Source organism: Coturnix japonica, chromosome 4 (assembly GCF_001577835.2).
Source record: "Coturnix japonica isolate 7356 chromosome 4, Coturnix japonica 2.1, whole genome shotgun sequence".
NCBI classification, from domain to species: Eukaryota; Metazoa; Chordata; class Aves; order Galliformes; family Phasianidae; genus Coturnix; species Coturnix japonica.
This window is the reverse complement of record NC_029519.1, coordinates 9,291,915-9,318,654: the sequence shown is the minus strand read 5'-3', so window position 1 is coordinate 9,318,654 and position 26,740 is coordinate 9,291,915. Positions and strand designations below refer to the sequence as shown.

General features: G+C 37.1%; 1 long non-coding RNA gene across 2 annotated transcripts in view; it reads right to left on the bottom strand.

Moving 5' to 3' along the window:
- The window catches only part of LOC107312880, a 117,086-nt gene that overhangs the window by 65,029 nt on the left and 25,317 nt on the right, over positions 1-26,740 (bottom strand). Inside the window, exons 1-2 of one of the 2 annotated variants that reach the window (XR_001554666.2) lie at positions 14,375-14,673; positions 8,061-8,146 (exon numbers count right to left, since the gene is read on the bottom strand). This is a non-coding gene — a long non-coding RNA (uncharacterized LOC107312880). Of the gene's footprint in view, positions 1-8,060; positions 8,147-14,374; positions 14,674-26,740 lie in introns of those variants that run through there. The other variant, XR_001554665.2, reaches the window with a different exon arrangement.

The window sequence follows — 26,740 nt, the reverse complement described above, 5'->3', positions numbered from 1 at the left end:
GAAATATAAACAAGTTGGAAAAGAAAAGTAACAGCAAAACAGAGTGGTCTGAAGTAATTATATATCCTAGTCTTAATATGCTCACAAGGCTGTCCAATCATTCAACACTTCTCTACAACCATTTAGGAAAAGCATCTCAGAGAAAGTAAAAAAAAAAAAAGCAATGGTATGAAGTACTGAAAGATTATTTATCAATCCTTTAGTTTACATGTTAAATACAGATGTTCAGTAGATAAACAAATGCTTTAAGACTTCTTCTTAATACCATAGATAGCATACTTTGTGTGTATATAGAGAGAGAAGATGGCAATAGGCATTATTGAGCTAAGAAATTCTTTTTCTAATGACCTGTTCATACTAACAGAAATCACTATATTAAATCTCCCAATCATCATTTTATAACTTAAAAATACAACCTCATTGTAGAGTATGATGCACACACGTGTTTCAGTGTCTAATGGGTGAGCTGTAGCCTCATTGAACACCCAGATTTATTGATAACCAACTGATCAGCCCACAGTTTAAGAATGGAGAGCCTATAAACAATACACCAAAATATACCCAGTACAACATATGGTCATGGGTGCAGAAAGCTGCCGTGGAATAACAGGACGAATCACTTCCTTCACACAGAAAGCCTTGCTCTAATGCGGCAGATTTATCAGCAATTTTAAGATAAGAATGTACACTGGCACAAAACTTTGCAGTAAAATCAATTCAAAACATCTGAGGTAGGATTATGAGACTTTATTGATAGTACATAATCCCATACAAGCACACTAATTATGTACTTTCTTTAAAACTGAAGTTAATTTAACAAGGGAATCAAAGAAAGCATCTTTAATTCAACAGAGGTTTACATCTTCAGTGGCAGTGCTACCACAACTACAAAGGTCTGAAGATACAGGCAAAGCAAAGTTAGAAATTAAAAATAGCATTTTATTAGATTAATCTGATTATTTGAAAAAATATAGCCATCACACCTTGTTCCTTCAAGAAGAATATGAAATACACATTTGAAAGTTAAATCATATCTCAGACTAAGCAGGCTAAATTCTATCACATTTTAAATCACAGAATCACAGAATGACCTGGGTTGGTCATTAAACCATTTCATCTTTAAACCATTTCTTTTTCACAGTTCCACAATCAATATGTTATCTTTTCCATTCTTACTATAGAAGGAAACCACCCTGAAATATCTTTTCACTCAGTCCTCCATTACTGTTAGCAACAGCTTCTGCCTTCAGATAAACTATAGAAAACCAAAACAGCTTTCTCATTTTTCACCTAGCTTTCAAATTTCCAGTTGTTATTTCAAACCTGAAGACATCCCATGGAACCAAGAAGCCTGACTGTTTTGTTTCAACTATTACAGTTTGCCTAAAAAATAAATGATATTACTGCTATTGTACATATACTTGCTTAATAAATATACTTAACGTTGAAGGCCCAAAATAAATCTTGTTAAGTCTAAATTAAACAGTTTCAACATACTACAATTTCCTAAATATTGCATGAATCAAATTAGCAATGCATCAAAGAATGGCTCTGAAGAATTCACATCAAGCCTCCCTACTCAAGTCTTTTGCTATTGTGATCTGTAAAACCACCTTTTATGCATTCAATGGGTATTATTTGATAAAAGAATTTTTCTTATCCATTATGGAAAAAGAAAAAAAAAAAAAAAAAAAAAAAAAAAAAAAAAAAAAAAAAAAAAAAAAAAAGAAAAAAAAAAAAAAAGAAGCATCATCAGACATAAGACTTCAGCAAGAAAGACTTATGTTTAAAAGTAGAAAAAGCTTTCTAATCATAAGAAGAGCAAAGCAGTGTATTATATTCCTTCAAGCAGTGTGAAATCTCCATTGCTGGCATAGTTAGGAACAAATTAGCAATCACTTGACATGAACAGGCATAGCTTGTTCTGCACTGCAAAGGTGAGTTGGGCTAATCAGTCTTGTCCAGATCCCTTGGCATCACTGCTGTTTATTTCTGCACTAGGACTTACTGCTTCAGAACCACTTGCTTATTGACTTCATGTATAATTTGGAGGCAGACTCTAGATAGAACCTGAAAAATTATTCAGGCCATCCACAAGCTGAACAGAAAAGAAAAATGCTGCTACAGAGCTGTGTCCAACAATGCAAGAAACCCTGAAAAGCAAGAATAATGCAGTTTTTGCATTTATTTTTCACTGAAATTAAAAATAATCATAATAATAATAGCACAGTGTACAGAAAATCTGCCAGTACCTAAAATAGACAAAAAGGATATAATTATAATCTTCAATTGCTTTTATATCATGCAGAATGTCATGTCACACTCCAAGCAATCCTTCACATAAATTAATTCTGCACTAAGTAAGCATTCAGAATGGAACAAGTCCAACTAAAAGTTGGCTACTTTTCCACATGAAATGGGAGGCTTGAAAATATTAATAGATGGCATTTATGACAAACCTCTTCACAGCTGCTAAACTGTATTTTCTATGACTATAATTAAACTGATCACCAACAGATACATTAACTAGTATACAATAGATCCAAGTCCTTACCACTATTAATAAAAATCACTATGATGACACAAAGTAGAATTAAGTCATAGCAGGGTTGTCATAAAAGTAGTTAGACCGCTAGCCAACTGGAAAGATCATTAACTCAGGATACAGTTTGCCCTTACAAACTGGAAGGGATCAGCAGAAAAATCAAGGTTACTGTGCCAGATTTTTTTCCCCCCTTCTAGTTTAGGGATTCATTACATCAGTAGAAATTCAGAAGGGCTTGGGAGAAGCAAGATATAGATGTAATGTCTGGCAATACGACAGACGGGCTCCCAGTTCCCACCAAGTCCAGAACATGGCTAGAAACAGCATTTGGTTGCTGCAGTGTGATAGTAAAGAAACAAAACATTAAGATCATGCTGTTTATATCCACTAAATTTACACTGCAGCCACAGGCAACACTGTTCAGTCTTCCTTACATGTCCTTGTGATATCTTTAAAAAGAGAAGAAAAAAAAAGAAAAAAAAAAAAAAAAGAATCTGGTTCCCAAATTGTGACAAATTATCTACAGTGGAATTACTTAATAATCTAAATGAGGTCAAACACAGATGAACGTTAAGTACCTCTTCTTCACTTCTGAATACCAGTAGGTCATTTTAATGTTATAATCTTGTGCTTTAGAAAAATATATTAATACTTGGACTTAAAGACCATTTGCACTGGTCTACTGAAATTGCATTGCAGTGTTATATTACTCAATGCTTTAAGGCTTCAAAAATTAAGCAAATCCTGTTATTGAAACCAACACTCAAATCTTGCACAGATACTGATGATATGTCATTAGTCAACTTAATGAAGCATAATAAAAAGCTTTAAATCAATATCCTGAAAAAAAAACAGAACAATAATCACAAAAACTTTTTCATGCAGCAGTTAGATCTGTTTGAAGTTTCTGCTTTAAAATACACAGACGTTCGCAGAAAGTTACATATTTGCCAGATGCTGTGCAATTCCGCTGTTACTGCAGAGTCAGTTTGAAAAACCCAGTAAAAATAATAGCATAATAACAATTGTCAAAAGGGAAAGGTGTTTGGGATGGTTAAAATAAAGATCGTCATAACTATCTATTGTACTGAAGACTGAATAAGAGTAGGCAAGGCTGAGCCTTATGAAAAAAAATAGACAGAACTGTTACAAATTCTGAATTTGAGAGTCCTTTCTCCTTCCAAATCCATTATTAAGTAGATGAGAACTGCAAGGCAAAGCCATCACTATTACCAATTTCTCTAATACACTACAGCATTCATAGGAGAACAAGATATCACAGGCAAATTATAGGCCATATGAAACTGCATTTTTGAAGTCAAAACACAGTAAAAATCTGTGCTGAGGTCAGCAGCTTGTTAGTAAAGCAGAGCATGCTGCAATCGAACGTCTGGATCAATGTAATTGCACCAAGAGAGATGAAAGAAAACTGCATGCACTAAGAGAACCATGCTATAATTTACACAGGTCCCCTTATCTTATTTCCACTGAAGAAAGAAGAAAATTTTCATCAGCTTCAATGGAATTGCTGATGGTCCTAGAATTATCTTGCTGTGTACATCTTAGGACTTCTGCTTTCTACCTTTAATTCTACCTGGTTGATGAGAGGAAACTTCACAGATGCATCATTGGAGCTAGCTACCCTTCAGCAATTTTGAATGAAGGCATTTTGTTCTATTGCCAACCTTTTCTGAAGAAAATGAACACCACTTCAAAGTTATTAAAGGTGAACTGTTCAGCTCCTGTGAAACTCGATAGTATGATGGGGTAAATACTGAGTTAATTGTGACAGGTGACAGTTAAATATGATACCATGCACTTAATGAAATCAAGTAGTTTCAAGATGAGTGGGGACTTTATGGGAGTAGATTACCACTCTAAGAGACAAATGTATATATAAATCCATACGTTTTAAGCAGAACAACTTGCAGTCCTTTATGCTCCAGCATGGAGGCTTGCACTGGGAGGACCTTTCCCAGAGAGACAGAAAACACAAGAAAAACTATAAAGAGAGGGAGCTTTGCCCTGAGGAGGAAGCATAGAGTCCCTGATGAGAGCTGACCCTGACACAGCATGTACAGAGCCAGAAGAGATGGTACAATCTCCCCACACATACAAAGGCAGCCACCAGGGAGCGTGACAACAAAGACATGCAAGCAGGGTATAGCATGGCAGTTGGGACAACAGTTCATGCAGGAATGGGGGGCAGGCAGACCACTTAAACTCTGCTGGGAGCAGTACAGACCATCGGACAAAGTGGCAAAATGGGCATTAGCTACCAAAAAGTATTTTATCACAAAATGGGGGAATTTCTAGGACTTTCCAGTGCTAGAAAAAGCACCACACCTTACCCTGAAGGGAGGGAAGCCAAAGTGAGAAGTCAGCCTAGGAATGTATTAACTTATTCCACTTTCATTCTCTTTCTGTTTTTAAGCTCTAAATTACTGGGAGGTGTAATAGTGAGAAGGTATAACAAACAAAGCACTGGTCAAACACAGTATCCAAGACACATGACAAATGAAGAGGAAGGAATATTAAACAATGAACTAATCACTCTTCACACTCACCTGCCATCCAGATGTACCAATACATGTAATATCCCAATATTAATTTCCTATTGTGTCAGAGAGATGCTTCCATTAAGTTTCCCTTTTCTATTTTAAAAAAGTTGTGAATACTCACAGCTGTGACTGTTAAAAGTCCAGTTCCCAGTTTTCCATACAAAAGTAGTTGTGAACATCCATTTTAATTTACTCTCAAGTAATCCTTCAAATTGAATAGTAGTTTTTGTCATTCAGGTTTATGCCCTGCTCCCTCTCTCAGGTATTCAAGGGTGGTTATCAATATTCCTGCTTCCTTTAAAATATCTTCCTCGACATATCCCAAATTCATGCTAACCTTTCCTTCACTGCATTACACTGGTGGCTCATCTAACCACCAGCCATATCTGTTACCCTCTGGCACCCAAGAATTGCATTAGACACTTCAAGTGAAGGTCAGTTCCCCTGAGTCACATTAAATGGTTTTTGGTTTTAAGGTACATCCTGTCCGATGAGGCACATAGAATGCATCAAAACATATTTCTAATAAGGATCAACTCAGATGGTTAAACATTAGCCTGTGTACAGCTTGCAGTCCATCATTTTGACACATAAGCAAAAAATAAAAATAAAAAGAGAAAGATGGTTACAAGCAAACAAGTCCACTCCCTTATCTCTTTTCCACCCTTTTGTACACACACAGTGAATAACCCATTACACCTATTATCCAGCCATCAACAATAGGGCAGTACAACAGAGGCTTAGATTTACAGTACAGTTGCAGTCCAAACTGTTTAAAGCAATCAAACGGGAGGATGAAGCAAAAACTAACAGAAATTTCGCTTCTATTATGTCCCCTCTAACAGAAATGATTGTTCCCATGGAACATTTTCCACCAAATACTCCAAAACTAAGACTAAAAACAAGGAGGAAACTTACCAAGTTACCTATTTTGAAGCTGTTTTCTACACTTTACTGAGCAGCAGAAAGGGGGGAATGCAGACTTGAAGGCAGGAAGAATGAGGTTATCCCCCCTATCTTCCTGTAGATTGTGTGCTGAGAACAGATTTCCACTACTCTTGCTTTATGCATCTTTACACCATTCCTCTATAGTCAAACCTCCAAGATCCAACAAACATCTTAAACCAATACTGCAAGCAGGTAGAGGTTACGAACAGCTGGTAAGCCTTGATACCTCCTCAAAAATATACCTTCTGTAACTATCTGAGGTGATATCAACCTTTACCTACCCATAAATACCATTTATCCATAAATAAATGTGGTTCTGAATCCATGTTGCCACCCAGCAAATGAAATCAGCCAAATGGTCTCTTCCCAGAGCACACTACCAGTAACAGTGGTGCTACTTGACTAGAACAAAATGGGTAGGAGCATACCTAAAACTTAATTTTGCCACTACGCATTTTACTTGTGAAAAAATGATTTTTGGTTATTTCTTCTTCTAAAAGACAGAAAGACAAAATCAGGTATTGTTGTTTTGAAGGGCTTGTTGTTGTTGTTGTTAAATCATTTGTCACTATTTTTTGAGAAATCATACTTAAATACCACATGCGCCAGAGAGTTTTAAAGCCTATATTCCTGGTATCTCATGCAAGCATAGAAAATCTGCTCAGAATAGATCATACTTCACTTTATCTTCTTGCACGTGTGGATAGCTGATTGATGAAGTACAAAGGAGAGAAGTAATTGTTCCATTGGCTGCTTTTTTGTGAGCAGATGGCTGTTCAGATTCTTCTGGTTAACTTGAAAAAAAGGGAATGTAAATTTAAACTGCATAAATCTAATTACAATGCAAAACCTATTTTCAAAACATACATACATGGAACAATAGTTTTATCTGTGGAAGTGCTGATTTTAACTGTTTGAGTAACTAATACGTAGCAGAAGGAAAAACAAAGGGGAACATTAGAGTCATAGCACTGTCACCAGCAAAGTAGTTAGAGTATTTCTCTGCCAATAAAGCTGTCATCTGTATGGGTTAAACTGTCTTTTCCTCAGTTCTGCCTTGTAAAGGCCAGCAAATCTGATCTAAGCAGACTCACAGCTTAGTTACAGCAAGCTAGAGAGCGGACTAGTCCAATACAGCCAGGGAAAGAAATGTGTTCACTCCATGGAGAACAAGGCAACTTTTACTAGTGAGCTCTATAGCCCTTTTTATGGCACCATTAAGCATGGGTAAGTATATATCCTATGATAGCAATCTCCTGCAATCAAATCCTAATTTACTTTATTCAACATGAATGAGATACAGCACTGAGTAGGAAATAGATTTAGTAGCTCAAATCAATGAAAAGTTACTCCTTCATATTTCTGACCTTTCAACTACAGTCTGGAAACCTGAAGGTCCACAGTTACTAAAACAAATTCAAACAGATTTACATCAGAATCTTGACTCACATCATTGTCAACACATCCACAGCCGAAGTTCAGCAATCAGAGTCTGAACCAAATCTCAGTCAGAATTCCAAATCAATCCACCAAATCCAATCCAAAATTATGACTCCATCCAGACCATACATTTGCCAATATAGTCCAGCTGCTGTCATTTTACACAAGAGCACATAAAACTTTTTTTTTTTTTTTGCTCATTAAGCTCAATTAAGAACTAGCAGATAAGATCTACAAATTAGAGTATCAACTGAAGCAGCATTTCCCATTTTTTAAAGGTTGTCAAAAGGTATTTTTTAAGAGATCACAGGAATTCAAAAGGTAGACAATAACTGGTGTCAAAACCATTATTAGGAAAAAAATATATATAGTCATAAAAGCATTTAGCTCCTCTTTCATCCACTTTTCTCTTGCAAGCTTACTACACATTTGCATCAGTTCTTCAAGTTCAAAGAAGAAGTGAAAAGGCATAACAATATCGCACTGGAATCAACTGCCCAGACACTGAGAAACAGCATTCCTTCAGCTATAAATTGACAAAAAAAAATAGTATTTACTCTACTTACTTTTCTTCTGAAGTCTTCCTGTAGGAATTCACTGGTTCTGGCAAAACACCCATCCATAAGAATTCCTCTGATCCAGATGAAGTCTCCTATCACAAGAAGAAAGAATATAAATGGAAAAAAAAAAAATAAATTAAAAAATAGGCACTCCATCTAAAACAATTTGTCCTTATAAGAGCTTAGAAAAGTCACCTGCTTATATAAACACAAATTACAGAAATAAACTGAAGAATTTATTTGTTCTAAGTTATTATTTTTAGCCTTTCAGTCTCAAAAACATTTATTCACAACCTTTCTAACCTTAGCTTCCACTCAGTGTTTTAAATTAACTTCTACAATGATAAAAATTTTATCTGTAATGAAGAATTTTAGTACATTTACCTGCAAATGAAACACTGTTCAACATAAATAGACCAAAAATTGTTATACAGGAATTACTGGAACAACTTACAGCAAATACCATAAAAGTGCAATATAACCCTTTGACACTAATTTTATAGACTTGAGGAAAAAAAAAAAAAAAAAAAATTGAACAAGATTACATGTTTAAAAAACAGAGATGGTGTCTCCTTTACAAAGAATTTATAGGCAGAGCACTTGCAAAACTTTAAGGCGAATCAAGTTTTTTAAATAAAAAGGAAATAGAGAAATACTCATTACTTTTTTTTAAGAAAGAAAAATTCCACTACTATGATCCCATAAAACTGCCACTGAATTGCTCCAGATAATCACACTTCCATAAAAGACTACCGAGATTAAGAGTCAAGCCATACTGAAGCCGTTTATTAGAAACAGACTTCAGATATAACAATAGTTACAGCTTCAAACACAGAGGAAACACAATTAAAGCACTGAAGTTTAAGTGATACAACTTATTACTTTGGAGCATCAGCAGCAAAGCAATTTGTTCTAAAATCTTCAGCAAGTATGTTTTCATCACATTCAGTAACAGCATTCAACAGAAATTAACCTTTGCCACTGAAATGTTCTGCTTTCACACAATTATACTAATAGAGCTGCTTAAGCTATGTGAATTTACACTTGAAGTATTAAAAGCTAAGTATTCTGCTCAGTAGAAGTCATAGTGATTTTCTTTTATGCATAAATCCTCAATATTTGCATGCCCACCTGTGTGAGAATATCAACATAACACAATCCCCATTTCCATTTCCTTCTGAACATTTAGCTGCCTCTAAATATAGCATTCCAGCAATTTTTAGATGTTTGCAAGTAAAAGTAGTTAATTACATAGATTTACAGGTCCACGCTGTTTGTGGTATAACATTAAACAATTACTTTAGCAAAGAGGTTAAGTCTTGGAGATGAGATTCTAACTGCATCTGCTTAATATGGCTCAGAAAGAACTTGCTACACCCTCTTCTGAGACTAATAAAGCTAAGTGGGGAACACAGGTGGGTGAAATTGGAGCATAATGAAGACTGAGGGGCAGGGAGGCATATCAGGTGAAACAAATGATGAGTAAGGATCCTTACAGGTTCATCAGCCATGGCTTGATACAGTTTGCAGTGGGTCAGAGTACTTTTTTCATGTTTTTCATATGTTTGCCTTGCTTTCACAAGCCGGTGGAACTAGGCTTGTCTTCCCTGGAGTCTACACAAATGTACCTCCTGCTGAAGCATGCTGCCTAAGACTTGAATCTCTCATTAGCCTCTCTAACAACAAACCACAACAATGCACACAAAAGGATATGTGATAAATGGATGTAATATCATTTTTTCCTAAATTTTTACAGGGAGTCATATAGCTTTCAACTCCATAGAAGAACTACCATCAAACTGGATGTACCAACTGTGGTACAGTACTTTACTTTTCACCTTTTTGCTCATGTGCATTCATGCTACGCATCTGAAAAGCAGTCTCCATCCAGTGGCTCAAAGTGCATGCTTTTTTTAATTGAATGAGATATTCATTAAACCCTTCCACAGTACTAATGAGAAACAAACCATTTTGCTTTACAGTTTTTAAGGTCTATATTTTTTTTGCTCTTAGGTTTCGACCCATTGTGACACTATTAATATTGATTTTGTAGTTAAACATATCAAAACTCAAGCTGCGAGCTTGAGAAACAGAGCGTTCCACAGTTTGCAGTGCACTGTAGACAAAGGGGGACAAAGAAAAGCAAGTAAGGCTTTATTTTGATGGAACATTTCACAAAGATGACAAGGCGCATCTTCTCATCTCCCGCATGGATTTCTGCCAACCTGTCACAGTCCAAATAAAGACATCCTTCATGCTCCAAAGTCTGGAGCCATGTCCATTAGTCTTGATACAAAATTTAGCATGTCAAGGCTTGAGTTACTGGCATGCTTTCATTTTATTTTAAGGAAAAAATATCAGGCACATCTCAGTGACCATGATAGCCTCTGTATTCAAACTCTGTATTAAAAAGGACAGAGACCAGGTGTGGAAAATGTCAGTGCAAGATGGAAGTTATGAGCATGTCAATAAGAGGAGAAATAGTGAAGTTTTACAGCCTGGATTGTAATGGTTATTACCATAGACAGCTGTAATAAAAATGAGGCTGATACATCATAGCTCTGTATGATAGGGCTGCTTGCTTCTAGAAAGATAAACTGGTGTGAAAAAAGCTTTAAGTTCTATCTGGAAAAAATAAAATAAAAAATAAACAACAAACATGAACAGAAAACCCCAGCACAATACACATGTATGATACAAGGAACTATGTAGTATTAATTCCTTCATTTTCATTTTTCTTGCCTGCAGCTGCTATATCTAAAGCTCATTTACTGTTTTGAAAGCTGTCAGCTTCCAGGACAGGTGATATGATGTACAAGTGTATGGCACCTGTGAAATCAGTTAATTTTTATGGATCTTTAGATTAGTTGGGAAATAATATGCTAGCAAAAGTTCTGTCTTGGTTGTACAGCCCTGAGCCAGGGATAAAGTTATTAATTATGCTAAAATGATTAGCTTAGTGGTCAGACTTTTAACTATAGAAAGTGAAAACGTATTACTAAGCAAAGCAGTACATTCAGCCTTACTACTGCTCAGATTTAGCAGTACCATTACACACCTGAACAATCAATGTGATCAATGTCCTGTAAGCAGGAAAGTAATTAACATCAGTATTTACTGATTGCAGTGAAATTTTGTAATTTTAACACAAAGGACCAAACCTACTTGATGATAATGAAGTCAACAGTACCAAAACAGGGACTGTGCAGTACCAACGATCTTACTGAGATATTTTGTGTAATTCACTTATTCTTTCTGCTGCATTTACTATCTTGTATTTTCATGAGGAGATAGGGAAATAATTTTTTTAAAAAGTTAAAGAAATTACATGGGGGAAAAAAAAGGAACAAACACCAAAAACTAAAATCAACCAACCAACCAAAAGAACAGAGCTCTGAAAAATGTGTCTATTTTTCCAGGAAAATAAGGAATTGGTACAGACATCTTCTCTTTCTTACCCCCTGTCCTCAGGACAAGAACTCAGCGCACCTCAGCCCAAGACGAGTAATGCATTTTTGTCATCTCCCATGACATAGCTGGCTCTTGGCCCATGGATCGTGATCAGGATGCAGTAGAGCACTGCATGGTTGGCAGTTTTACAGCTGTGGACCTTTGAAGCTATTGCTGCAAGTTTTTCTTAAAAATTCAAAGTTCAAGGAGGCAACAGTGGTTGGCAAAAGCAGAACGCTTTTGTATGTGACAAAAATAACAGATGATAGCAGGAAAAGCATCACATATTGTGTATTACTTCATGCACAATGCTGGCAATTAAAAGAAAATAATAATTCAGAGTCTCCAGGACTCTGGAAAAAAACATTAAAAAAAAAAGTTACAGCTTTCAATGGGAAGCAATTTTTAGATCACACAAAAATGCTACATGTGAAGTCATAACCCGACACTCTGAATCAGTTTCCATCTTCATGAAGGGAAATGAAGTAGAATGCTTCACATCAAGTAGAGTTTAGGAGATGGCAAGAACTGAATGTTTTCCTGCTTTGCCCTAAAATTGGGCAAGTCATGTATTTTTAACATAGATTTAGGGGAATATACACATGCTTAATTTTTCAATTATTTCCTTATTCTGATGTATGATAGTTCATGTCTGGGACTTGACAGGAAAAATCACAAGATTTTTCTCCAGTGTCTGACAGACCCACTTTGGCAATGCATGGAGCATATGGAAAAACCCTAAAAATATGCCAGCTTATTTAAATGTTATGAATTACACTCTGACATAAATGGTTCCTACTCTCTTTGTGGCATCTGTCAACAGATCACATTCACTTCAGAAGTATCTCCTTGCTTCAAAACTGAACTCGATTCTAAACTGACTTAATTGTTCAGTGATCAGAGAGCAGTCTACCCTTAATAGCCACAAAAGAGCAGCAACAATTGCTCTGGTGTGATGAGCTAGCCTTCCTCTCTACATTAATTAAGGATTTGGAAGAGTATATGTTTATTGAGACCTCTGCGGTCCTAGTAAAATAGATTATGAATGAGCAGAAATATTTTGCGTGACTATTTCTTATTGCACAGTATTTCTCTACATCAAACATCATGTATGATTTATTGCATATGGCTAATAGACATTTTATGGACACCTGACAATTTAGGCTTTTGTGTACCAAGAAGAGTCACCAAAAGCTATAAAAATAGAACAAAAATGAAATGTAAGCTTTTTTAGGGGAGACCAGATGTAATGGGAAATCTCATAGCAGAACATCTGTATGTATTACCAATCATTACTGGATCAAACTGAAACTGGGCCCTCTGTTCTATGATTTGAGATGGCTGTGATTCTACCCACTGGCAAGGGTGCCTCCGCCTCTCCTGAGAGTTCACAGTGAAAGCATATTGAAGCAGTTTAGAAATGTTTTTTCAGCTGCCCGATTTGCTCCTCTGAGACGGACAGGATTTCAGTCTGTGTGGCATCTTTCAGAAAATATACTGTATTGATTCCCTGCATAACCTGGCCTTGAAAGTAGCTGCAGTTTGCTGGAAACACTTCCTAGAATCAGTTAAGTGGCTGGCATTTGTCTCCTTTAAATTAAAGGAAAATTAATCAAGGCAAATTCAAACCAGCTCTGCCTGCCAAGGAATTTCAGAAAGCTGACATCTCTAAAAGAATCCAAATGGGCAACAGTGATGGCAGAACTTTGACTGGAACCCAAACAAGTTTTATAGCAACAAGGATGTGTAGATAAGAAATACAGAGTTGAAGAATAACTAAAGGATGTCACTCTTCAGTATGGCATGTATTTTTCCATCAGGTGCTCAGAGCCCATCCACCCTGACCTTGAGTATCTTCAGGGATGGGGCACCACTGCTTCTCTGGGTAACCTGTGCCAGTGCCTCACCACCCTAATTGTAAAAATCTTCTTCCTTATTATCCAATCCAAACATCCCTTCTTTCAGTTTGAAACCATTTCTGCTTGTTCTGTCACAACAGACCCTGGTAAAGAGTCTGTTACATTACTCCCAGTCAGATTATTCCTTAATCTGATTGCACAGTAAATATTTAATGACTTCACTTTACAGGTTTTTCTATACATACCTTTCATATGTTTATGTTAAAGGGAAGTTATGCATGATTTATTAAATGTACAGATCACATATACTTTGTAAGGTCTCTGTATTTAACATTCCTCTTTTAAATGACCACGTATGTGAAAATAAGTGTGTCAGTTTTCATAGCCATGGATTTCAAAACAGGCTAACACAATTATTTCTCTCATATCTCCTTAGAGTATCCCTGAAACTGCTTACACAGCATTTAGCATCTCCAGCAAGTATGGCATCAGCCATAGAACTGTAAACAGTACTTGTAAATATAAGATGATGAAGCAGAGATACTTCCAATTTCAGTAACTTCAGGTTTACCCCTATTATGATATATAGCTATTGCATGCAATAAACAAGCAGAAAGCATGATTAACTTTTCAGCTTGCATAATGTAAGACACAGCTAGTTGCAGAAAACCATACTGGCTACTAAGCAGATCTATTTTCTTTTACAGCTGGAACTGGTGATGGATGTTGGTGTCTTGAAAAACAAGGCTAGAAAACTAGATTCACAGTTCTCCAGCTGAGGAAGTTTATTATCTGGCTCTGACATAACAAAAAGGAATTACAGACCAAACAAAATATATTTTAAAACCTGTAGTAGAATATATGTATTTATGTTGGTCTAAAATAGGGTCATTAGATTTCTCTCTGCATCCCAGTGGCCAATAAGCAATACATTAAATGTGTTTCATGAAAGATATTCCTCATATAGATTCACACATATACTGGCAAATCAAAAAGAATGGGTAAACTCACCTGATGCTCATGAAAAGTAAACATTCCATTGTCTAATGCATGAATTCACTTTTCACAGAATTACAGAATTGTAGGGGTTGGAAGGGACCTCCAGAGATCATCAAGTCCAGCATAGAGGCACCTGGGGAACAGAAGTAGGTTGGGATGAGGGTTGGCCCCCTCACCAAGGTGGGACCTGCTGCCATTCCTCCTCTCAAGCTGGCTCTCTCGGTTTGACTATGGCAAGGGAGAGGGTCCATCACAGTCTGGGAGTGCTATCTCTGCATCTTTCTTGCAGAGAGTTACACCAGCAGTCAATCTCACACTTGCACTCTCATATGATCTTTAATCTCTCTACCTTCTCCCTAAGCTCCACCACCAGGCTGAGCAGCTCATCCACATATCCACACCTCACACAGGTGGCATCCTTCCCATCCTCCCCCAGCAGCAGCAGGATCTGGCACTCCCTTACAGCCAGAGACCTGAACTGCCACATTTTTTAGCTGGCCCTCCATCTGGGCTGCCACAGACTTCTTGAGGCAAGCCCATCGTCTAGTAAAGACCACATCTGAAGCTGTAGCTTCAGGGACTGTCAGTAGAGCTGGTCTTGTAAGCAACAGCACTGCCACAAGTCCCATCTCCCACACCTACAGCTGCACTAATGTGTGGGCACGCTGGGCTGTGCTCACACTCACACTTCCCTCCCTGTTATCAATGGACAGTAACGCCCTTTTCAGCTTGATTCTGACAGTGGCCATCTTAAACTCTGAAACATGAGACTGAAATTCTGTATTTTATAATGTTAGTGTGACAAGTAGAACATTTCAGCCCAAGGACTGTTTGAAGATGTTCAGCTGCATGTTCTGTGGATCTTTTTTCTTACATTTTTCCTAGACAATAAAATCTCCTTCCAAAATTATCTGTGGCTGAATATTTTTATTTAAAAATAGAACACTTATTGGAAATTATTAATTTAATTTCACAGGAAATTGGCTTGATAAACCTGTCCTTTTCAGAGTGTTTGCTGTGAGTCATCATATCAAGTTGTGTCCCTTAGTTAATTTTCTTTATTAAAGTAATTCTATGAAACTATTACACTCATTTAGAACTGATTAGAAATCAATGTGATTAGAAATCAAGGTGTTTAAAATGGCTCCTTTAACTTTTTATTCCATTTTATTTACCTAATTGCAGGGGTTTTCTTATATTTTCTCTCAAACTGATGCCTCAGCTAAAAACATTTACCGAGTATTTTTAATGTCTAAAACCTGTCAACAATTAAGAAGCATTCTACTAACTTACTATGCATTTGTACAGCTACTTAGTCTTGCAGTCTTAGAAGCAGTTCCAGTCCATCTGTTTCATTTACATATGTATGTATACCACATGACTTACAGAGCAGTAGGTTATGGCTTTCCAATTCCCTGAAATGAACAATCGCTCATAATAAAAGCAAAGTCCTCATATGAAAACCATGCCCCAGTGTTCAAGGAATTCAAAGAAGTAAATCTTGCTGTTTCACAGAAATGGCTGCAGTGCCCTAATCATGGTATTTTATGATTGAGGCCTTGAACTACCAAAGTTCTTAGGTATGTGCTTAACTTTTAATTCAACAGAAGTGTTCACCTGTTTGAAATACTTAAATACTTTGATGAATTGTGATCAAGCCATGAAAGAAAGAGACAATAACATGTACTTATGTAATAAATACTCTGAAGCTTATTTCTATAAGTTGTTTCATCCACTTTCTTTGCAGTTACAGCCATCAGAGGCTGCAAGTGTACTTGGATTTGTTTGTGCTGATAGAGAAGCCAAAGCACTTAAATCAGCTTCCTCTTCTTCCCCCTCTTCCCTTCCTCAGGGATAGGCAGATCTGTCCTGTCTCTTGCTCTGCAAAGCCAGCCATCTATCTTGAGACACCTTTGCTCACTTCACCTGTTCTATGAAACACCTGAGAGAACACATGATTAAGAATCAAAAGTGAAGTTCTGGCCCCTTACAATGCTTCAGTAAAGCTAATCATGACACAGGAAAATGTTATCATAACACACCAACTAGGACATCTGTCTAATTAAACCAAAATTCCCAGGTAGTTTTTCCAAACAAACAGCAGAATACAAAAGTATTTCACATATTCCCTCAGAGTTGTACCTTTCTCCTAAGAATAAACTCCCCATCTGCAGTGAACTCTGCCTTTGTGTTCCTCTCTCTTTTCTTTCACTTTCTACATCCATGTGAAACTCTTCCATTTATCAAAAAAATTTACTGGTGTTCAAAGTAAATAGGCTTGATCTTACCTCTTTCATCTTGATTTTGGCTTTCATTTTGACTTACCTACTTTATTCTCATGTGTCACTTTAGATTAATTTGTTATGCTAAGTACTTGCCAAATAAATAATGAGCTTCCAAATTAGCCCATATGTAATAAGGCAAGGATTCAATTATTCCTAACACCATTAACATTTTACTACTGTATCAGTGCCTTGGCTGAAAACACCTTTAGGATTTCCAAGAGTTTCAGTATCTTACTTTTGAACCATTGCTACTGCTAAGACATTAACATCTAATGATCTTTAACAATGACAGAGAGGGCAACCAGACATTCTATATGTCCCATATTTCACTTTCAAACCATCAGAAAATTATCAGAGAGTTCCTGTCAACTGCTAAAAGCTACTATTATGAAGAGAAGACAGATAATCAAGAGTCTAAAATTATGTGAAGAGGGATTTTTTTTCTTTTCTTAAGCAATAAATGCCTCTTAGTTAATTTTGTTTCCTATCTATTTTGGTGATTCTATCATTCTAATTTTCCTTAAAACCAAGACTTGTGTGAGAGCTTCAGGTCAAGTTATTAGATGTAGGTAGGGCCTCAGTGTGTGGAAAACTGCATGAATTAATTGTACTCTAACTTCTGCAGAGATGATAGACCAAGGAGACAGAAGTACAAGCAAATGAGGTCATATCGCACAACTAGCCAACGTGGAAAAACAATTCATGCTTCCTACTCCCAGCCCCTGAAGGTGCCTTTTCCACAGTGTGAATGTTAGTTATTAGGAGGAAGTTTTTAACTCAGAGGGTAGTGACACACTGGAACAGGTTGCCCAGGGAGGTTGTGAATGCCTCATCCCTGGATGCTTTCAGGGCCAGACTGGATGTGACTCTGGGCAGCCTGGTTTAGTGGTTGGTGACCCTGCACATAGCAGGGGGTTTAAACTAGATTATCATTGTGGTCCTTCACAACCCAGGCTATTCTATGATTCTGTGATCAGGGCTGTGATGGTTTGAGGTAAATTTGTACTCACTTTTCAAAATGTAGCCTGTCTCCTGGCTTGGACTTCTTAACTAGACAGATTTTAAAATATTCCAAAATCATTCACAATTTCCTTTGAGAATTCTATCACCAGCAGCTAAGTGGAATATTATTTGTTTGAACAGAAAATTAAGCAGCTTCAAGGATTTGAATTTTTCCATTTTTCTCTACAGTTATTTTCCTTGGAAGTGCAAGATCAAGGATTAAAATCTGTTATTTGATTGAATTTCACAGTTCACATCCAAAGTTACAACTCCTCCCAGTTCTAACTACATCATTAGGTATGCAGGGAATGGAGCAGCTGCTTAGTCCATCAAGTCAAGTCTTTCGTAGTTCTTGAAAGCAAGCAATAATCTAGAAGGATCAATATCAACCTTCTCTTGCACAATATATTCTCAGCATCTTGGAAAACAGTAAAAACCATGTACAAAATACATACAACTGTAAGGGAAATGCCAGCATTATAGGTCTTACAAGTAAGAAAGAAATTATGAAACACTTTGAGGCCACACTGCCATTAATCACTAAAAAGTAGGTGTTAAATTTTGGGGATCTGAAACCAAAAAAGAACAAAAAACATACATCCTGTACAGTAGTATACATCCAACCTACAACGTAAACAATTCCCTGCACCTAGACAGTCCCCAAGACCTAAAAGTGGTGAAAAGTCTCTCAGAGGCCAGTATGTGACTGCTGGCAATGAAAACACCAATATCTTGCAGTGACAGCAGTGAAGCTCAGTAGACACAGACTTGCCTCCAAGGCATGTTCTCTATTATCTGCTTTCATACAAGGATAGAACAATACAGCCCAGCAGACCAGTATCACTGTTTACCCATCATGTCAAATGGGGATAATGATCCTAGTAGAAAGACGACAGCTCTTTAAAGATCTCTGAGCAGCTGTACATTTTGGGTCTTTTATAAACTGTTTTTAACTCTGCCAAATAAACAAAGAGCTCTATGAGAGTGCAGGATTATCACTATTGATCTTGGTACTGTGAAATTGGGTCACAAATCATGCCACTGACAAAACCCAGCGAACAGTGAGGTTTTGCTGCACCACCTAAAGTTTAGTTCTTTCTTATTCACGCATTACATTAATTTTCTGCCAAAATGCTACCTAAAAACAAGATGCATGTAGGTCATTACATTTAGACCCTAGGTTTGAATGGTTTTCAACTCACATATATGTTGCAGTAGATGTTTTTCCCTGTTTCTCTCTTCCCAAGAAGTTTTTATTGGTTGTTTAGCTGGACTGTTTTCTGTAGGTTTGAGTGCTGAGAAAATGGAATTATACTTGCAAATGTCCCTTTACTGATAGTTGCATGCACGCAGTACTAGCCAGAATACAGCCCTTGGCACTAACAACCTGACAGCAAGAGAATGATATTTCCATTTGCAGTAAAAGAGTTAATGGAAAAAATCCATGTTCAGGGCAGTCATCTGAGGTCAAAGACTGTGAGGTGGTTTGGGGGCCAAATTGTATTTCTGCATAGGAAACAAACTGCTTTTCATATAATTTCTAAATACGGTATTTGATATTTGCCAGAAAACCCTAAGATGTAGTGCAAATAAATTTCAATACATTCATTAACAAGCAAACTAAATCTTCAAGTTAGTTTGTTAAATATAGTTATCCATAATTCAGTCTTTTTATTAGCAATTTTGTATTCCTGTAGTAATTATAGACAAGTATATTTGCATGTGGATTGGCAATGGTGGAAGTGCTCTTCGCGCAACATTTGTCACAGCAAAAGTGGACTTCAGAGAAACTGGTTCTAAGTGATTGCCACTGACTACTCTTGGAAAGTTTTCAGAGAATAAACCAATTACTTTAACATTCAGAAAAAGAAATAGCTATGCTGTGAAAGAGGCAAGCAAATAAAATGTAAAACATAGGAGAAACCCTAGTGAACAGGAATGGGAGATTTTGATTGCTTGGTACTAGAGTAGAATACATTAAAGAGAAGATATAAGACTAGATTCCAGTGAATTTGTTACAAGATTCCTTTGAAACTACGTAAGTTATGTGTGAGTACCTAGCAGGAAGACACACATTGTACTGTTATACCTGAGAAGTATGCAAAGAAAATATAAGCTATCTCTTAAGCAGAGAAACATCTAAAGAACAACTATTTCCATTTCAGCAAGAGTCAGTTTCTCAAGCCTGTTCAATTGCAGTCAGTACCTGTTCATGCTAAACCCCCACCAGCTTCAAGAAGTTTTACCTGAACTAAAGTAAAGCCAGGAACAAATAGTGGACAAAAAATAAAAAAATTAAAAATAAAAATGGAAAGCACAGACATGTGGGAAGAATCCACAGGAATGAAGAGTTTCTACTAAAATATCAGTGCACAAAACATATTTAAAAGAAGTCATGGAGCTGAGGGTTGAAACCAGGTAAGGCTGAGGCAGGAAATCCCCTTCTGCAAGAAACTCTCCAGTGGAAATTGCCACTAGAAATATAGGAGACCTACACATCTCATAATTTATTTATTATCGTTAGCAATGTACCTGTCATGTCATCAAAGACACTTAACAAGAAATGGAAAAGTCCCATTAAGGAACACAGGAGAGTAGACTTAGCTAGGAGAAAAGGGAAAAAAATGAAAAAATAAAACTGCACTTCATAATCCTGATTTTACCTGTCTCAGGCGCTGCAGCAGACAGCTCTTAAGCCAACAGAGGTGGCAGTCCTACCTGCAGTCCCCGCAGCACTCCCAGAGGCAGGTGTACTGTGTGGGCAGCTGGAGCAGAGCTTGCACAACACACAGTCTGCATTTCTCACTGCATGGCCACTACTGGGAAGGGCTTATAGCCAGACAGGCCAGAGTGTTACCTGAGCACCAACACTGCTGACAATATAGACAGAGTAAACTGGCATTACAGGGCAGACAAAAATTACCAGAGCTGTCTCTCCCTTACTTTCAAGGGGGACCAGTGCACTTCCTCATCTCAACAACAGAGCTGCCATCTCACAAACCACTAACCAATGCCAGTGTGCACAGAGGATGCGACATCTTGGAGACTTGGAAGCATGAGGGCTGCTCCAAAAGTTATGCCTCTTATTTTACTACCTTGGCCCACTGTGACAGAAGTAGACACTGTTGGGATGGCAGTAGAAGTTGAACCTTTCCACCAACATTCCATTACATTTTGTTGCTGTGTGACAGATAGCTGCAGAGGGACAGTCTGACAGAATAGTTTCTGACACAAAAGCATGTTATTCAAAGCAAAGATGTGGAACTGAATTCCTCCATGTAGGAAAGAAAAAAAAATGGCACCCACTGACATTCATCAATTGCTTAGTGCTTACAGATACCAAGAGTGGATGTGAGCACAGTGAAGTGGTGAGTGCTGTGTTTTAGCAGTTGTGACAGTGGGTCATGTCCACTGGTGCAAACTTTTGTGAGTGCAGCATGCAGGTTCTTTTTCATGTGAGAAAACACAGCTGATGGTGGGGACAAGTGTCAAGTAAGTGTTTTGTAGCTGAGAATTTGCTCTACTAAGTAGTGTTGTCATGCTCTTTGTATCTTTTTTGCGGACATCTATAAATGGATTAGGGGGGAGAGCTTAGACAAAATGATCCCTGGGCAGATTGCAGGGTTTCTGAGTTCTCCCTATTACCAACTAACAACCATAGTTGAAAAGTGGGGTCCCCTGTGGGTTATGGGGAGTATTACCCCATTCTGCATGGTGGAATATATTCAAGGATTAGACAAGAACATTCTGACTACAAAAGAATGGCAGTTAGCTGCCTCTATGGTGGTATGGCCACTCTTAGATGCCTTAAATCAAGCTGAGATAAGAGCTGACACCTTAGAAAGAGAAAGACAGTTGTTCAAAGATCACATTGAAAACCTGGAACAGAAACTTAGCATACTAACAGGGAAAAGACCAATTTTACATCCCCCAATAGGCCAGGTCCGCAATATTTCAATAGATAATAACAGCACCTCTGAAACGACAGACCTTGTTGAAAAGGAAAATAAAACCTCTAAATCAGATTTAGATGATCCACTTACAATGGATTCCTTGGAACTCCATCCTATTATAACCCAAAAGACAAAATAGATACAAGCTAGACTGGCAGGGGAGCCCCCTGCCCAAACACATTTTCATATAAGGGCTAAACCATATATACCAACAGAATTAATGGATATGGTGTAGCAATTTCAGCAGAAGTCAACAGAAAGTGTACTTACATGGTTACTTAGATTATGGGATTCAAGGGTGGAAGGTGTCATGGTTAAAGGTCTGGAAGTATCAAAGCTAGCCACCATGATGGCAGAGATTGTATGCTGCTGTTCAATACACCAGTGAGAAACATTTGATAATACACTGGTTAATGACAACATGTCATGTGGTTTGGCCAAATAAATCAGACATTCCATTAAAAACACAGGATTATGGTCTTCCACAGAGGACCTTCAAAACCATATATGTGTGCTGGGCATAAGAGAAGTGAGATATGAGGATACGTTATACAGCCTAGATATGGTAAGGTTTATGGCAGGTATATGAGACTTAATCTTACAACAGACCCCTTCCCATCTATATGGAACCTTAGTCTCCATACTAAACCACTTGGTGGCCTCGAAGGCTGAGATTCAATTAATCTTAATTAAGCCACCCAATTAATAGCTGACCTGGGGGAGACAGAGCATCTGCGCTCTGAGAGAGATAAAAACTTACCATTGTGTTTTAGATTTGACAAATGCATTCTTCAGTATTCCAGTTGCTGAAGAATCGCAGGACCAGTTTGCATTCACATGGAGAGGCAGGTAGTGGACCTTTCAGATCCTGCCACAAGGGTACCCTTGTGGTATTTGCCAATATAATGTCACGGTTTAGTGGTGTGTGACCTGGCTAAATGGGAGAAAGCTGATAATGTCAGCTTGCATCATTATATTGATGATCTTCTGTTAAAATTCAACTCATTGGAGACAGTAGGACAAGCAGCAGATTCATTAACTACCTACCTGCAGGAAAGAGGATGGGCTATAAATCCTCAGAAGGTACAAGGTCCAGGCCTGTCCATAAAATTCCTGTAGTTTGGTCAGGGGAAACCAAAGTACTAGCCAGTGCTGTAATGGATAAGGTTTGGGCATTTTCAGTCCTAAGACACCAAAGCAGCTGCTTTGAATCCTCCCCGCTGAATTGGACATTCATGTTATTCAGAATGGCTTTGGCTGGGGCCTGTGAAAATGCCAGAGTTCTGTTTGGACCCCTATTGGATTCTGGTCTCAGGAATGGCATGGAGCAGAATAAAGATACATCACAGTTGAAAAGCATTTATTGGCTACCTATTCTACACTACAGGTGGTAGAACCAGTAGCTCAAACAGCTGAAATTTTAGTTAAAACTGACGTGCAGAATCAAACTCTATAACCAGAATTATGTTATAAAGCAGGTACGTGTTTACTCAGCACTGGGCACATGGGGGATCACTCCTCCTATCATGTGCACCGATAGACAGGAGCATTAGAAAGTTATAGAGCAAGCGTATACATACTCATCAAATTTCCAAGGCCTGGCTCCACCTCTCCTAGATCCCATTTAAGGACTGACTGCCACCTAAGGAACGATCTCTCTGTCTCTGGAGATTGCTCCTTTGTGGAACTTTACTGTGAGCATTTTCATTTATTATCTTTTCATTGCAATAATCTTACTTAATGGAACATCTGCTTAACATCTGTTTCTTTATTGATTATACACTGTCTAAAATAGCCTATTTTATTTTGTGCCAAAACAGTCAAATCACAGTATATTTCAAAGCTGAAGGGTTTGAAGTATAGATCAAGAAAACTAGCAGGAATTTAAAAGAGAAGCAAGGTGTGAGCTTTCCGTACATATATATTTTCCACTGGGAAGTCAGAATTCTAAAACTTCATCACTAGTTTGACAGCAAACAAACTGGATAATAGTGGAAGGCAAATTTCACAAAAGTTGGGATGTTAATCTTAATTAGCATATCTTAATTGGAGGTCATATTTAGAGGTTTGTTTCAGTCATTATATAGTCATAAAAGTTAATAGTCCTTGCTACTTGTCTGAGTTCAACATTAAATTGTAAGATGAGTTAAAAGAATGTGTAAATTATATATTACTGTAAGAGCACAAATGAAACTACTTGGAAGTTACAGCAGTTTTTTGTTTTCTAGAGTTGGGCTTTATTTTTTAAGAGGATAGTAGAGAAGTTTGATAGGTAATTGAAAGCTGATCTGTGAAAACTTCACCTTTTTGACAGTAACCATCTTGTTGGATGAAATTTGAGACCTTGAAATCTTTTCCATTAAAAAAAGAGATTGATTCCTGCTTTTATTGCAGAGAGGATCGAGTTACTTGACTTAAAGTAACACCCAGCAGAATGAGAGATTTGGGGTTGAGCAACTCTCTGCTTGATTTGTATTATGGGTGGAATCTCTCCCTGTTTTCTTCTATGCTGAGATTATAGCCCAGGTTGTGGTCTATTTCTTCTAGTGCTATTTTCTGTGAAGATTTCATTAAAATACTTGAAAAGGACCTAGTTTTCTCCTCATATAGATCTTGAAGAAATTACATAGATTGTAACAATCTTTTTAATGGATGATTGTTAACCTGAGTGGGAGATGGTTTTCTTATCTCACAAATTTTCTTGAATTGGTACAGGTAAAGAAAGTACCTGTCTTTCAACAACATTAGAGTTGTATTATAGCACATTCCTAGTCACCATCCATACATCTGTCTATGCATAGGGTCTGAATCAGAGATCAAGAAATTTAGATACATTAAGAAAAAGTGACACCAGTGCTTCTTTCCTTCCATAGATTAATTTTCATGCTCTACCAAGACACAGGTGATGTCTCAGCCAAGACCTTAATAATTTCTCTCTCTACCTCTAGAGACTCAAACACCTATCCATCTCCAAATTTTCTGGCCAAGGCTACAGTACCATAAAGTTATTTGAGGCTGCTTGTATCCAATATTTAGATGTTTTAACTCTTTAAGAAATTTGTCAGGATTTCTTTAAAGAGATGTGTATATGGTAAGAGAAAGTATGGAATAGAGTATATATGTTCTACATGAAATGCATTCTCATAGGTTATATTCTTATTTTACATTAATCATGCATGATTTTAGATAGGAAGAATGGCAACATGTCAGGAGGTTCATATCAGTTCCATCTAGCAAACTGGAGAGAAGGAATACCTCTTCTGCACTTGCATTGAGGAGCACCCCTGAAACTATCATTGTATTTCTCATCCTTGTAACATACATAGAACTGAAACTTTCCTCACTTTAACCTAGATCCTTTCAGCAACTGAGTTTACAGTGCAAAAACAATTCTGAGTGAGCAGTTGTTCTGCCTTCATTTTTATTACCAACAGCTTCATGGATAAAAGAGGGCAGGTATGCTGAGCCCATTACTGTACTAGTAAAAACAGTTTAGATTTCCACCTGACGCAGGACCTATTATCTACACTCAATGTATGTATATTTTTATAATGTCCATACTCAAGGCAACCTGGGATATTAGTGGTCATAGGAACAGCAACTAATGCTTCTGAGAAAGATACAACACTGGAAGAAACCAAAATTAAAGTATGCTTGAATACATGGCAGCAGAGGAATTAGAAGATTAACTAGAGGACATTTGTACATTCTCCTGTTTACTCAGGAAGTCCTGAAACTTAGGGACTTATCTTGCGTGTTGGGTACAGAACTTTTCATGACTTGATGAACTTTGGGTAAGGCTGGCTAATTGTGTGATATCTCTTGCAATTCACCAGCTTCTGGAAATAAGACAATACAAGACAATATCAAGATATTGTAATGTCTTTCGTTTTTACTTTTTGAGTCAGTGAAAATTAGAGAGAAATAGGGCATCATAAAACCAGTTAGATAATACATATTGAAAAGGACCAAAAGTACCTTATTTAGTTTTTTCCTAAAATTAGTTTTTCAGTCTGAAAGCGTTTAAAGATTAGCTTAGGAAATTAGAAGAAATGAAATAACGTTAACTTTAATTAAGAATAAAAGGGAAAAAAAGAATAAGGGTAGTTATGAATTAACTGGTAGAGAGTTCTAAGTATTAATGTGCAGCTGAGATGAGAATACTCATAATTTATAATCAACATCAAAAGAAGAAAAGATTAAGAGCTCATCTTCAAAGAAGAGTTAGAATTCTGTACAGTTAATAGCATTTTCTTCATGTGGATGACTTTGTCAGAGAATACAATAAGCTGATCCATTAGACAGACCTATTCAATGTAAATCCACTTAATATTAATACCTAAAAGGTTTAAAGCACTTTAGCGATCATCACGCACTGAGCTATTGTTAAAAGACAGAACTAAGTTTGCCCTGTCTAGTGCTAACACAAAGCACAAGAACCAGAAATATGAAAAGAATGGACAGATGGCCTTTAATGCATAAAATGAGTATGATAGTACAGTAGACGTGTTTGACTGTTGCTGACTGTTAAAAAAAAAAAAAAAGAACACCTAATTCTGCAAAATGCTTAACAGCCTGTAAAGCCATTCCAGCAACTGGATTTTAGATCTTTAGAAGCTGATGGAAGGTACTGATAGGAAAGCAGTAAATATGAGCAAACATTAAAAGGTCCACACTTGCATTTGAGATAGCCTTTTAGATCTGCAAGGTCAGAAACTGTACCAGTCCCAGGTTATCAGAGCTATCTTTGACTCACCTATAGCAAGGTTAATTTTCATCTCTTTAAAGCCATGTTTCTCCCAGTTAACTGCTGAAATACATCTCCAAATATCTAATTTTTATAGGCATGCTCATACAAAAACTGCGCCCTGTAGATTTAGAACTGATGCACTAAACCAATTTACATGTTTCCCTGACCCCATATTTTGAAGTTAGTGGATAAGTAAACATATGGTGAACGATATTTGTCTGGATTTGTGCTACTGAATATAGCCCAAAGGCACTGCTTCCCACTTATAAGAAGCATTCTGCCTATGGAGCAAATAGAAAAGAGCTGGACAATGAATCTATTCGTAACATACACTAAATTGGTTCTGCAAAGGCAGGATGCATCTACATAAATTTCAGCACTCTCTAAT